The sequence below is a fragment of the Phascolarctos cinereus genome, unplaced genomic scaffold, assembly GCF_003287225.1.
Source record: "Phascolarctos cinereus isolate Bilbo 61053 unplaced genomic scaffold, phaCin_HiC Scaffold_4;HRSCAF=312, whole genome shotgun sequence".
Taxonomy (NCBI): Eukaryota; Metazoa; Chordata; class Mammalia; order Diprotodontia; family Phascolarctidae; genus Phascolarctos; species Phascolarctos cinereus.
Window position 1 is genome coordinate 638,687,269 of NW_027555847.1, and position 13,404 is coordinate 638,700,672.

Consider the following 13,404-nt stretch of genomic DNA (forward strand, 5'->3'; position numbering starts at 1 on the left):
AGTAAAGTGATTTACTGAAGATCTATACAGCCAGTGAATACTGGTGCCATAATTTGAACATAGGTCTTCTGAATCCAAATTCATTGATCTTCTTGCTATGCCATACTGCCTTCATCCCTGCTGTTCCAAATCTTCATTTAAATTCTATGTGAATTTGTCATATTCTGGAGGGGCAACAAACGAAAAAAGGAGCTTACATTCTAATGAAGGAGGCATGTAAATAAATGGATATCTACAGGATGCCAAAGAGCCTCTATATTCTATATTCGATCCTGGAGGTAATAGGGAGGCCGTTTAGTTTATTGTGTAGGGAGTGGCATGATCAGAGGATGTGTTGGAGGGAAGAACACAATCAACAGTCATAATGATTGTGATGGGGATGAACTCTTCCATAATATGGAAGAGGATAGCAAACTGGATTAGAAAACAGAATGCAACAACATACTTTTTACAGGAGATAACTCTTGAAACATCAAAGATTCACACAGAGTTTAAATTGAGTTAGCAGAGCATTTCTTATGCTTCAGGCAGACTCATATAAACAGGTAAATGGCCATGATATCACACAAAGTCACAGTAAAAATAGATACTATTACAAGAGATAAATGGGGAAACAACATTGTTCTTAACAACATCACAAACAATGAAATGATGTCAACACTTTTTATGTCTGTACACATTACACACACACACACACACACACACACACACTCATATACACAAACTGGCATAGCATCTAAGTACTTAAAGGAAAATAATCAAATTACAGGAAGAAATAGCAAAACTCTTAATAGTTGGGGAACACAACATTTGCCCTCTTCAGAACTAGATATATCTATCAAAAAGATGGACAAAGTATCTAAAGTATCTGAAAAGAATTTTAGAAAAACCGTGTGTGTGTGTGTGTGTGCGTGTGTGTTGTGATCTGTAGCGATTGGTGACTGGTAATAAAAAGGAATTTATGTATTTTAAAATTGTGTACATGATACCTTTACACAAGTAGACTGTATGCTAGGGTATGAAGATCTTGTAAACAAATGCAGAAAACAATCCTTTATTGACTACAACACAATAAAAATATATTCATTAAAGGGCATTTAATGAAAGGATTCAAAGTTAATTGGAAACTAAATAATCCTAAATAGCTAGCATTTACAGCTAGTTTATGATAAATAATTACTTATATTACAAATAATACAAAATTTGATTAAGTGCAAATTATAAAATGATATTAGATCACATTAAAGTTGAGCCAAAATTCTATTAATGTATTGCCTGTAAGCTAGTCAAAGGCTTCAACATATGATTATGTCATGAGTCTTCACTTGCCTATCATCTCATGTGGATATAAGTGCAGTGCTACATATATATACCAACTGTGTGTAAGCTGTCCCCTCCTTTTCTGCTGTGGAGTTTTAAATTGCCCAGCCTACAATAAAAGAAATTGAGGCAGAACTCTGTGCCAGTGGCACTTTGTTAAAAGATCCATGATCCCATCTAATGAAGTGCACCTCAGTCTTCCTCATAATCTGAGATGCCCCTTGTCCCAGGACCTTGTTTTTATAAGGTTTGATACCCAAATAAGCGAAAGAGGCATGGTAAAATACAGGCTCTCATTGGTTAATAGATCTTGCTCTTGAGGGCCAGAAAGTAAGATGAGCAAGGCAAGTCATCTCTGGTGGCCAAATGGTCATAAGATGGTCACCTGCTCATGTTGCACAAGGAAGGGTGGTCCAGAGGTACAAAAATAAGTTGAGAGACTTTCCAAAGGATCAAGGTATCCACTCATGCTGGGTTTGGACATCAGATTTGAGCAAAACAGGATGGAGGTATCCTTGTCAGCATTGCACAAGTGAGCTTCATAACTAGTAAACAGGTAGTAAACATTAAAGTTTGAGGCCTACTATAAGAACCTATCTTATCTAATTATCCCTATATGATTTATGTAAAATATCAAACTGATTAATACTGATTGGAATAGAGTAGGGATCCAGCAGCCTTGAGGCCACGGCTTTTGTTGAGTGCAAAAGTTTAGCTTAGAGAGGATGTCTGTGATTGGTCCAGTACTCTGCACCACACATTGCCTTCATCTCTCTCATAACTTGTTTTGACCCTTCTCCTTACAATGACATAGTCTATTAAATACCAATGCTTGCTGTGAGGTGCATCCATTTGTTGAGGTCATGAGATACACAAATCTTCAATAATATTTGACTGTTAAAGTCATTCAGAATTATAAACTTGTCCTCTTTCGACACATTGATGATAAAGGTCTCCAGCATTTTATAAAATTTTTCTTTTACCTCATCAGGGTTCATTACAATGAGAGCATATGCACTGATGATGGTGGCATGGCACTTTGCTGCAAGTGGCAATCACATTGTCATGAGCTTAGTGTTTACTCCTTTTGTGAGGCATACAAACTTGTTGAATAGATTAGATTTTTTTTAATTTTTTTAAATTTTTAACGTGTGTTTTTAAAACTTGGGGGTTACAAATTTTCTCCCTTCCTCCTTCCCCACCCACAGTCATTGAAAAGGAAAGCATCTCGATGCAGGTTATAGATGTGTAGTCATGCAAAACACTTCCATAGTGGTCGTGTTGTGAAAAACTAAGTATGTTTCCCTTCATCCTATCCAACCCCCCATTTATTCTATTCTCTCTTTTGACCCTGTCCCTCCTCAAAAATGTTTGCTTTTGATTAATCCCCTCCCCCAATCTGCCCTCCCCTCTATCAACCCCCTGCTCTCTTGTCCCCTTCCCCTCTTATTTTCCTGTAGGGTAAGATAGATTTCCATACCCCATTATGTATGTTATTCCCTCCTTAAGCCAAATCCTATGAGAATAAGATTCGCTCATTCCCTCTCACCTTCTTCCATTTCTCCTCCACTGCAAAAGCCTTTTCTTTTCTGTTTCATGTGAGATAATTTACCCTATTTTACCTCTCCCTTTCTCTTTCTCTCAGTATAAACCTCTCTCACCCCTTAATTTTATTTTCCAGATATCACCCCTTCATCTTCAACTCACCCTGTGACCTCTATCTATCTTCCTGTCTATACATACATATAATTTTTTTCCCCTCCCACTGCCGTAATACTGACAAAGGACTTATGAGTTACAAGTTATCATCTTTCCCTGCAGAAATGTTAACTAGTTCAGCCTTAACAAGTCTCTCACGGTTTCTCTTTCCTGTTTACCTCTTCCATGTTTCACTTGAGTCTTGTGTTTGAAAGCCAGATTTTATGTTCAGCTCTGGTCTTTTCCTCAGGAATGCTTGAAAGTTCCCTATTTCATTGAATGACTGTTTTTTACCCTGAAGGAATTTATTCAGTTTTGCTGGGTAGGTGATTCTTGGTTGTAGCCCTATCCCCTTTGGTCTCCAGAATATCATGCTCCATGCCCTTCAGATCCTTAATGTAGAAGCTGCCAAATTTTTGTCTTATCCTGATTGTGTTTCCACAATACTTGAATTGTTTCTTTCTGGCTGTTTGCAATATTTTCTCCTTGACCTGGGAACTCTGAAATTTGGCTACAATATTACTAGGAGTTTTCCTTTGGGGATCTCTTTCAGGAGGTAATCAGTGGATTCTTTCAATTTCTATTTTGCCCTCTGGTTCTAAAATATCAGGGCAGTTTTCCTTGATAATTTCTTGAAAGATGATGTCCAGGTTCTTTTTTTTGATAATGGCTTTCCAGTAGTCCAGTAATTTTTAAATTCTCTCTCCTGGCTCTATTTTCCAGGTCAGTTGTTTTTCCAGTGTAATATTTCACATTCTCTTCTATTTTTTCGTTCTTACGGATTAATGTTACAGTGCCTTGATTTCTCAATTTGTCACTAGCTTCCAATTTCTCCATTCTAATTTTTAAGGTAGTATTTTCTTCAGTAAGCTTTTGGACTTCCTTTTCCATTTGGCCAGTTTTGCTTTTTAGGGCATTCTTCTCCTCATTGGCTTTTTGGACCTCTTTTGCCATTTGGGTTAGGCTACTTTTTAAGATATTATTTTCTTCAGTATTTTTTTGGGTCTCCCTTGGCATCACTCTCACTTTTTCCTCTACTTCTCTTACTTGCTTCTCAAAATCTTTTTTGAGCTCTTCCATGGCCTGGGACCAATTCATATTTTTCTTGGAGGCTTTGGATATAGGAGCTTTGGCTTCATTGTCTTCTTCTGGTTGTGTATTTTGATCTTCTTTGTCACCAAAGTAAGATAATATAGTCTGACTGTTTTTGTGCTGCTTGCTCATGATCTCGGCCAATTACTAGAGTTATAAACTCTTTGTTAAGGTAGGAATCTGTTTCCATTGGGAAGAATGTACCGTTCCGAGCTTCAGGGGTTTTGTGCAACTGTTTTCAGAGATGCTTCTAGGAACCTGTAATTTTCAGTTCTTCCAGGGTGCTATGATCAAGGGCAAGGTGTTTACTCCTTTCCTGGCCTGAGCTCTGGTCTATGAGTGACCACAAGCACTCTTTTCTGTCTTGGCACTGTGAGGAGGATTTTCTACAAGCTCCACCACGCCAGTGCTCCTCCTCACCCCAGGACCACCACCCAGAACTGTAACCCAGATCCGAGTATGGGCAAAGCAAGAGAATCCTGCACCAGCAGAGAGATTCCTGCAATCCCCCTCTGATCAGCCACTGGATTCGCCCTCAGTCTGTGGGCTGGAAGATCAGGACACAGCCACCACCTCGGCGCCCACTGGAACTGGCTCTGAGACCTAGCTCCTCTCAGCACCGCAGAAACAGACTTTTCCCACTGACCTTCTAAGTTGTCTTTGGTATTCATGGGTTGAGAAGTCTGGAAACGGCCACAGTTGCCTGTGTTCAGTCCTCTGAGGTCTGCTTCAGGTTCGCTGCGGTCTGCATGCCCACGCCAAACTGCATTGCTCTATCAGCCCGGCATGATATACCTTTCTGATCAATCATTCAGCTTGTCTTGGTCTGGAAATTTGTTTTCACTCTGTTTTTTTGTGGGTTCTGCTGCTTTAGAATTTGTTTAGAGCCATTTTTTATGAATATTTGGAGGGGTTTGGGGGAGAGCTCAAGCAAGTCACTGCTTTTACTCTGCCATCTTGGCTCCACCCCCCAAATAGATTAGATGTAATTGCAAACCGATGCCATCTTCACAGTGCTCCTCATCATGTATCCATCATGTTATCAAAGTATTAGAGCCATAGAATAAAAGTTGTATCCAGCTTCAAGTTTCATAATCAGCCTTCATTTGCCAGCCTTGTTTCACTCAGCTACTGTTTGGCTGTGGTACCTGCTGAGTTCTGTCACAAGAGCTGTTTGTGTTTCAAGACTTCTATATTTCTTGTTGTCCATAGGCATGCACATGTTCCATGTATCAATAGTAAGTGGAATCATCTTCACGAAAGTCTTTGTACATATTTTTGTTTCAACTGCAGGGTAGGATCTCCACATCCCACAGCAACTAGGCCAGGGTTAGGTGAAGCAGACAATTTTTAGATACTTAAGAAGGCTGCTCAGATACCCAGAGGGCTACTGAATCCCACTACCACTCTAGTCCAATGAGAAGATGACCCTGTGGCCTGGGCTACTTGTTTGCTGCGTTGTGAGTACAGCTCCCAGTATATCTGCACCTATTGGTTCATCACTAGGCCTTTGCTATAGAACTTCAAGGCAGGTAAAATAGTAATATAGTAAAATGATAAATAACAAAATATTCAGATGGTCAAATAATAAAATAATGAAATAGTAAAATGATGGTAATGCCTTTGAACTTGCATATAAATTAGATTTAAGTGAGGCAGAGTTGCATGAAGTTGTCAGCTTCTCTCTTCCAGAGTCATTAGAGCCCAGTGGCAAGACAAAAGTCAAGATAACCAGCAGTATCTCTAGATGCAGTGAATGACCTTAGCATCTTTGGCATCTGACTAAGCTCTAAGCATTCCACAGCACCTGTTTCTGCTGGCTTCATGGCCCACTGAAACAAACTGTTCATATAGGCCTCTTCTCCAGAGGAAGTCTTCACATGCTTGGGGTGAACCCTCCTGACAGTTTGATGCCTGTAGTTACCCTCTACCTGGTTTAGCCCACCTGCCAACATGGTTTACCAGCTGTGACCAATACCCATGCTACCACTTCTTGGAGCCCTGACAGGTGGACACCAAAGGTGGGTAAACAGCCTAGAAAAGGGCTCAGCAGCCCTCACACCAAAGGTATTAGTCTTCCCTGAACACACCTTTCACCCTGAGTAAAATCCTACAGAGGGGGAAACAATGGAGTTTTAATGAAGTAGTGGACTTCTTGTTTTTCTTGATGAAACTTAGAAGTTCTTACAAAGCAGTTAAGAAATAGAAAAGGGTAAACACAAACAACCAATGCTAAACACTAAAGGAGGGTGACTGCTTATAATCTGGAGCAGTAATAAATGTGTCCTCTCTGAAGTCTTTCATCGTCAGGGTTCCTAGAAAGCGTCTAATTCAAAATGGTTTGTGAGTGCTACTGTTATATCTTGATGCCTTTAAAAGAAAACTGGAAAGAGTAGGGAAAAGGAATACAGTAGTCGATGAAGGGAAAGTAAAGTTAGGGAAAGTGATCTCACAAGTATGTCACACATGCTCAAGTAGACATCCGTACAAAGAAGTGGGGGCAGGAGAGCAACTGACAGTGAACTATGCAAAGTCAACTTTGAAACAATTAAGAATTCTGAGAGAGGAATGACCAGCCCCAGTCACAGAGGACTAATGACGAAGCGTGCTTTCCTCCTCTTAATAGAAAGGGAAGAGTACACGGCACAGAATGAGACATGTGTTTTTTGGACGTGGTCATTGTAAAGATTTGTTCTTCTCAATGATACATATTTGTAACAAGGGTTTTGTTTTTATTTTGTGCTCAGTTGAGGGTAGGGTGAGAGTCAGAGAAGGTAGATTGTTGTGAATTTAAAAATATGTATATTTATAATTTTAAAAATACTCATACCATCACTTTTTGTTGTCTCAAAGAACTGGAAACAAAAGGGAATACCAGTAATTTGTAAAATGACTTGAGAAATTAAAATCTATGAATGTTACAGAATATTTCTTCGTGAGAAATGATGAAAAGGACTTAATCACAAAAAACTAAGAAAGATTTTATTTGAACTGAGGCAGAATGAAATGAGTAGAATCAGGACAATGATTTATAATACTATAAGGGAAAATGACATTGAAAGAATTAAGAATTATGATCAATATGATAACCAGTGACGATTCCAGACAACTAATTGTGTGTGTGTGTGTGTTGTGTGTGTGTGTGTGTGTAGAATAAGACATACATTTTCAGACATTACAATATGTGGATTTTTTTTACTTTAACATTTTTAAGGGAAATTTTTTTTGTTTGGTTGGTTTTGTATTTTTTTAAAGGGGGGGAGTTGTAAAAAGGGTGAAGTGGATTGATACCTTAAAAAAAGAAAAATAAATAAAAGAATTTTAATGCAACATTTTAAAATCTCCAAAGAGAAAAGGAAGAAGTTCAGAGGGAAGCATTGACAATCCAATCAGAATAACTTTGGAATTAACATGCTAAAAATATATAAGACTTTAAAAAATAGATATAATAGGGTGTTTCACATATGGTCTTCTTTATCTGTGCTTTCTATATGGACATAATTCATGGTTGTTGAAGTTTGTCCAAATTTAGAATAACAAAAAATTAAAAACCTTCAAAAATAAAAAGAGCAGTGTTAGAGTGACCCTTTCTGTCTTGATCAACAGGAGATCAGCCCAGACTATCCTCATTTAATTTGACAGTATCTTTTCAATAAATTTTTATTGATGTTTTCTGTTTCTTACTTTACCACAGTTATCCCAATTACACCTCCCCTTGTCCCTCCCCAAAAGCCATCTTATATGATAAATCGAGAGAGAAAAAAATCAGCACCACTGATCGATACATTGAAAAAGTTTTTTAAAATGTACAGCATGTAACACTTGTGAACCTCCCACCTCCACAAAGGGGTGGTGTGGGGGTGTCCTCTCATAGCTCTTCATTGAAGTCTTGGTTGACCTTTATAATTGTGCTACATTGAATTTTGATTTGGGGATGAGGTAATTGTTCTTTACATTTACGTTGTAGTTACTGTCTCTCTCTATATTTTTTCTCTGCGTACTTCACTCCGCATCAGTTTATATAGATTTTTCCATGTTACTCTGTATTCATCCAACACCTCATTTCTTAGAGCATAGTAATGTTTATTACATTAAATACCACAAGTTGTTTAACCATTCCCAAATTGCGTGGCATCTACTTTGTTTCCAGTTCTTACCTATTACAAAAAAGTCTTGTTATAAATATTTTACAGCATTTAGGGACATTCTTGCCATGGCTTCCTTGGGATATAAGCCCAGTAATGGAGTGTCTGGTTCAAAGGGTATGGATATTTTAGTTATTTTATTCGTATTTTTCCAGATTTTTTTCCAAAATGGTTCTACATTTCACAGCTTCACTGAGGATATATTTGTGTATGTATCCTTCCACTACCTCTTCAACACTGTTAGCATTTTTTGTCATTTTTGCCAGTTTGGAGTGTATGAGGTGAAATCAGAGTGTTGTTTCAATTTGTGGTTTTCTTATTAGAGATTTGGAATCTTGTTTCTTGTAGTTGTGAATACTTTGCACTTCTCTTGAGAACTTTTTATGCATATCCTTTGACCATTTATCTACTAGAGATTAGCTATTTATTGATCACGTATATGTGTTTGTGTGTGTATCTTGGATACTAAACCCTTAATCAGAGGAATTTGGTCCAAAGTTGTGGGGGTTTTCCCCCCCATTTAACCACTTTCCTCCTTATCCTAGCTGCATTGATTTTGTCAGTGTTGAAGTTTTTTAATTTCTAGTAATCAAAGATAATTTGGTAATTGCTTCCATCTTTCATTTGGTTAAGAATACATCTCTTACGTATAGCTGTGAAAGACATATTATCTGTTTTTCTTCTAATTTTTTAAATTAAAAGATTACTTTATCCATATAGAAAATATTGTAGAATATGGTGTAGGTTTGAGTTTAAGCCTAATTTCTGCCAGATTGCTTTCTGGTTTTTAGCAAAAAAAAAAAGTTGTTTTTTCAGTAATTTATGCTTCCCACTTTATGAAACACTAGATTATTGAATTTTGTTGCAATTGTATCTCCCTTCTGTAGTGTTTAATTAATCCTATGCTTTAACCAGTACCAGGTTTTTATGACTGCTGTTTTGTAATATAGTTTGAGTTCTGAAATTGCTATTTCCCCTTGATCCCTACTTCTTTTTATTTTTCTTGATAATCTAGATCTTTTGTTTTTCATAATGAGTTTTGTTATTACTTTATCAAGTTTTGTAAAGTTTCTCATTGGTCATTTGAATGGCATAGCATTTAGTGTTAATTAATTTTGGTAGTATTGTCATATTCATTTCATTGGCACAGCCTAGCCATGAACACTCAATATTACTCCAGCTATTTAAATTGTTCCTTATTTCTTCAAGAAACATTTTGTAATTGAATCTATACAAGTCTTTTTGAATGCATTGTGAAGTCGAGCTCAGATTATGCATTTTGTATTTATTTGAAATGGGATTTTTCTTTCAGTGCTTCTTCTGTTTTGTTATTATTATAAAGAAATAATTTTGATTTTTGAGTATTTTGTAGCCTGCAACTTTGTTCAAAATATTGTCTCAGTTACTATCTTTGCAGATTCCATAGGATTTCCAAGGAAATCATTAGTAGCCTAAGCAAACTGTGATAGATTTATCTCCTTTTTTACATATCTTTGTTCCTTTAATTTATTTCTCTTCTCTTATTTCTATAGCTAGCATTTCCAGAACTATATCAAATAACATTAGGGAGAGTGTGCATCCTTGCTTCACCCCTATATTATTGGAAAAGGTTTTAGTGTTATCCACATTTCATATGATGATTGCTATTGGCTTTTAAAAGATGCTTTTTTATGATATATATGGATGTGTGCATATAGATAGATAGATAGATAGATAGATAGGTAGGTATATATACACACACATATACATATAAATATACATATATGTATACATATATATGTATGTATGTGTCTGTGTGTATAAACAGATACACATACTCTCAATGCCTATACTTTGTAGGGTTGTTAGCATAAAAGTATTGTGCTTTTTCAAAGAATTTTTGCTCATGTATTCAGACAGTGAAGCAATTTGATTTTCGTTTTTAACATGATTATGTTGCTTGTTTTCCTAATGTTGAAATATCCTTGTATCCCTGGTATCAATCTTACTTGCTCAGAATGAATAATTTCTTGAATAAATTGCTATGTCTAATAAGCTTTTTTTTATTTTTGAGTCAAAGTTCATTAATGATGTTGACCTATAGTTTTCTTTCTGTTTTATCTTTCCCTGGTTTAGGTCTAGGACTATATTCATCTCATAAAAGGATTCTGTTAGGGTGCTTTATTTCTCATTTTTTTTTAAGATAATTTGCAAATATGGCTATTAACTTTTTGAAAAGGTTGAAGGTCTCTTCCCCCTAAAGTAGTTCCTTTTCAGCAAGATCTGTTTCCTTTTCTGAGACTGGGTTATTTAAGATCTCTATCTGGTCTTCTGCCAGTTTGGATTTCTAATTATTTTTAAAGCATTCCTCTCATTCTCTTTGGTGTTCTGTTTTGTTAGCATATAACTTTATTTGTTCTGATTATTCTTTTTATTCCATCTGGCTTTGTGATTTCACGAAATCTTGCACATTTGCTATTTTACTGATATGATTTTCTTCTTTTTAATTACATTAGCTAAAGGTTTGTCAATTTTATTAGTCTTTTCAGAGAATCAGCTTTTAGTTTTAATTATCTTTCCTTTGTTTTTTTTGTTTCCAATTTATAATCTTTCCTCTAATTTTAAATATTTCCTCTTTTGTGTTTGTTTTAGGTTTGTTAATTGTTGGATTTCTAAATTTTTTAATCCTTATTAAGTTTATTGATCTCTGTTTCTGTTTTGCTAACATACATATTTGTAAGGACATGATTTCCCTCCTGAGAATTGCTTTAGCTGCGTCCCAGAAATTTTCATATGTTGTTTTATCATTATAATTTTATTTTACATAAGTAATAATTGTTTCTGTGATTTACTCTTTGGCCCATTCATTGTATAGTATTTCCATGTTAAGTTTTCATTTGGGTCTGAGTCTTTTATTTATGGTCCTTGAACCAGTTTCTATTTTTATTGCCTTATGGTCCATAAAATATATTAATTTGTGCCTTTATGCATTTATTAGCAATATATCTGTACCCCAGTACATGGTCAATTTTTGTACAAGTCCTGTGTGGTACTGAGAAATACACACACACACACACACACACACACACACACACACACACACACATTCTTTTCTGTCCCATTTACAAGATACCATAAATTAACTCTAGGTTTTGTTTTGTTTTGTTTTTAATTTTTGGAGTTAAGTGACTTGCCCAGGGTCACACAGCTAGTAAGTGTTAAGTGTTTGGTCTGAGGCCTCATTTGAACTCAGGTCGTCCTGAGACTTCAGGGCCAGTGCTCTATCCACTGCACCACCTAGCTGCTCCTTAACTCTAGTTTTTCAAGCAAGTTATTCAATTGTACATTTTCCCTTTTGTTTATCTTTCTTTTATACTTAGCCAAAATGGAGAAAGTGATAGTAACATCTGTCCCTTTTTCTCCTCCCCTTCAACTAGTCCTGTTTATTAGTTTTTCAGTTTCATTTTCTACCCCTTTCCAAGAAGGATTTCTCTCACTCTCTTCATTATCCATTCTCTCTTTTGGTCTGCTCTAGACCCCTGTTCTTTGATTCACAATACCAATAATTACCTGGTCTTTATTTTTTCTTTGTGTTCCCCACATAATCAAAGCTTCCAAGGTATCCTTCCTAGATTTTCCCATCTAGGAGTTTTCTGACACTGTCTTGTAGGGCTTATATATGGATTCCTCTTTTCCATTGTTTCTCATTCCCAAAACAGTACCAATTATTGCAGATATTAGAGAGGACGCTGCCACATGGTAGTTCCTCTCTTTCATTTCATCCCTGATTATATAGCTTACTACTAATCTATATTCTTCCTGGTTACCTTTATTCCTCACGTTTGCTTCACAATCTTCTCCTGAATTCCATACTCTCCCATCCCCCAGGTGCTAGTTGACACTGGGGGTTTTAACTTCCCCCCAACTGCCATGAAAGATCAGTAGACTTTTCACCAAATTTCCCAGGCCACACCCAGCATAAGGTCCCCCATCCCCTTTCACAGCCTATCCTTCCTCACCTGTAAGAACTGATAAATCACATTCCCAGAGTAAGGCCTCCTTCCTCTCCCCCACTTTTCAAGCTTTACCGCATCTTCCTTACCCATTCCCTTCTTGACTCTTTTCTTCTTCAGACCACAGGGCCCACCTTGCCTTCATTGCTAGCCATTGTGACCCCAGCACATTGCAAATTCTCCTTCCTCATTTATCCTCTCCCTCTCCCATTTCATGTACCCACCTATGTTGTAATGTAGTCCCACCCAAAAAAACCCCAAATCATTGATTCATCTGTAACCAGACTCTATCCACAAGGACTCCCCTGTCTACTTCTTCACTATTGCATACACCACGTATCTGACTTCATCCCTGTTTCCTTCTGTACATTTAGAAAGCCTCTTACTGATTTCTTTGCCATCACTTCGTTGCTGTTTCTGTCCTTGACTGCTGTGTTTATTTACGCCATTTCTTTTGTTTGTGATGTTCATGAAGTAAATAATCTGTTCATTTCTGGTTTTGTTTCTAAAAAATCATTCCAACACCTCTTTATTATTAAATTCCATAGTTTTTCATATATAGTTAAGCTCAAATTTATTGGATAGAGTCACCCCGGGCTTCATCCTGAGTTCTGATCACATTATTCCACTCCTTCCTACATTTTCTAGTGGGTGCAAAGTAGTCTTGTATTATTTCATATTTTCTTTCCTTTGTGTTTGGAGGTCTTTCCCCTGTTTTCTTGCCAAAGAAGTTGTTTCTGAATTAAAGTGTTAAATTTAACCACGGTGTGTCTTGGAAGTTTGTAGCCTTGGGGTTTTGTCTTTTTTATTTTTCTGGAGGAAATCTGTGAATTCTTTCAATTGGAACTTTTTTTTTTTAACGTTCAGGGCAACTTTCTTCATTATGATGTTATGGGGGTTTTTGGTCCTGTAACGTGTTCTTTTTGGAGACCAGTGATCTTTAGGTTGTCTCTACAACCTGTTTTTGAGATCAGTATGTTTGCTTGTATAGTATAGTATAGCTTGTATAGTGAGTATGTTTTATACTTTTAATGTTAAAACTCTTGCTATTGCTGATACCAGTTTTTGTTCTGCCCATTATTTTTGCTGTGCAGTCCATAAATTCTGCTGTCACAGTTCTCATTTCCCTTTTGAACCACTCAGCAATAGCGTGCTGT

General features: G+C 36.7%; 1 protein-coding gene across 4 annotated transcripts in view; it reads left to right on the forward strand.

Annotated features, from left to right (window-relative positions):
• KHDRBS3 (KH RNA binding domain containing, signal transduction associated 3) overlaps positions 1 to 13,404 on the forward strand; it is a 305,049-nt gene that overhangs the window by 216,317 nt on the left and 75,328 nt on the right. The gene's annotated exons all lie outside the window — the stretch shown is intronic.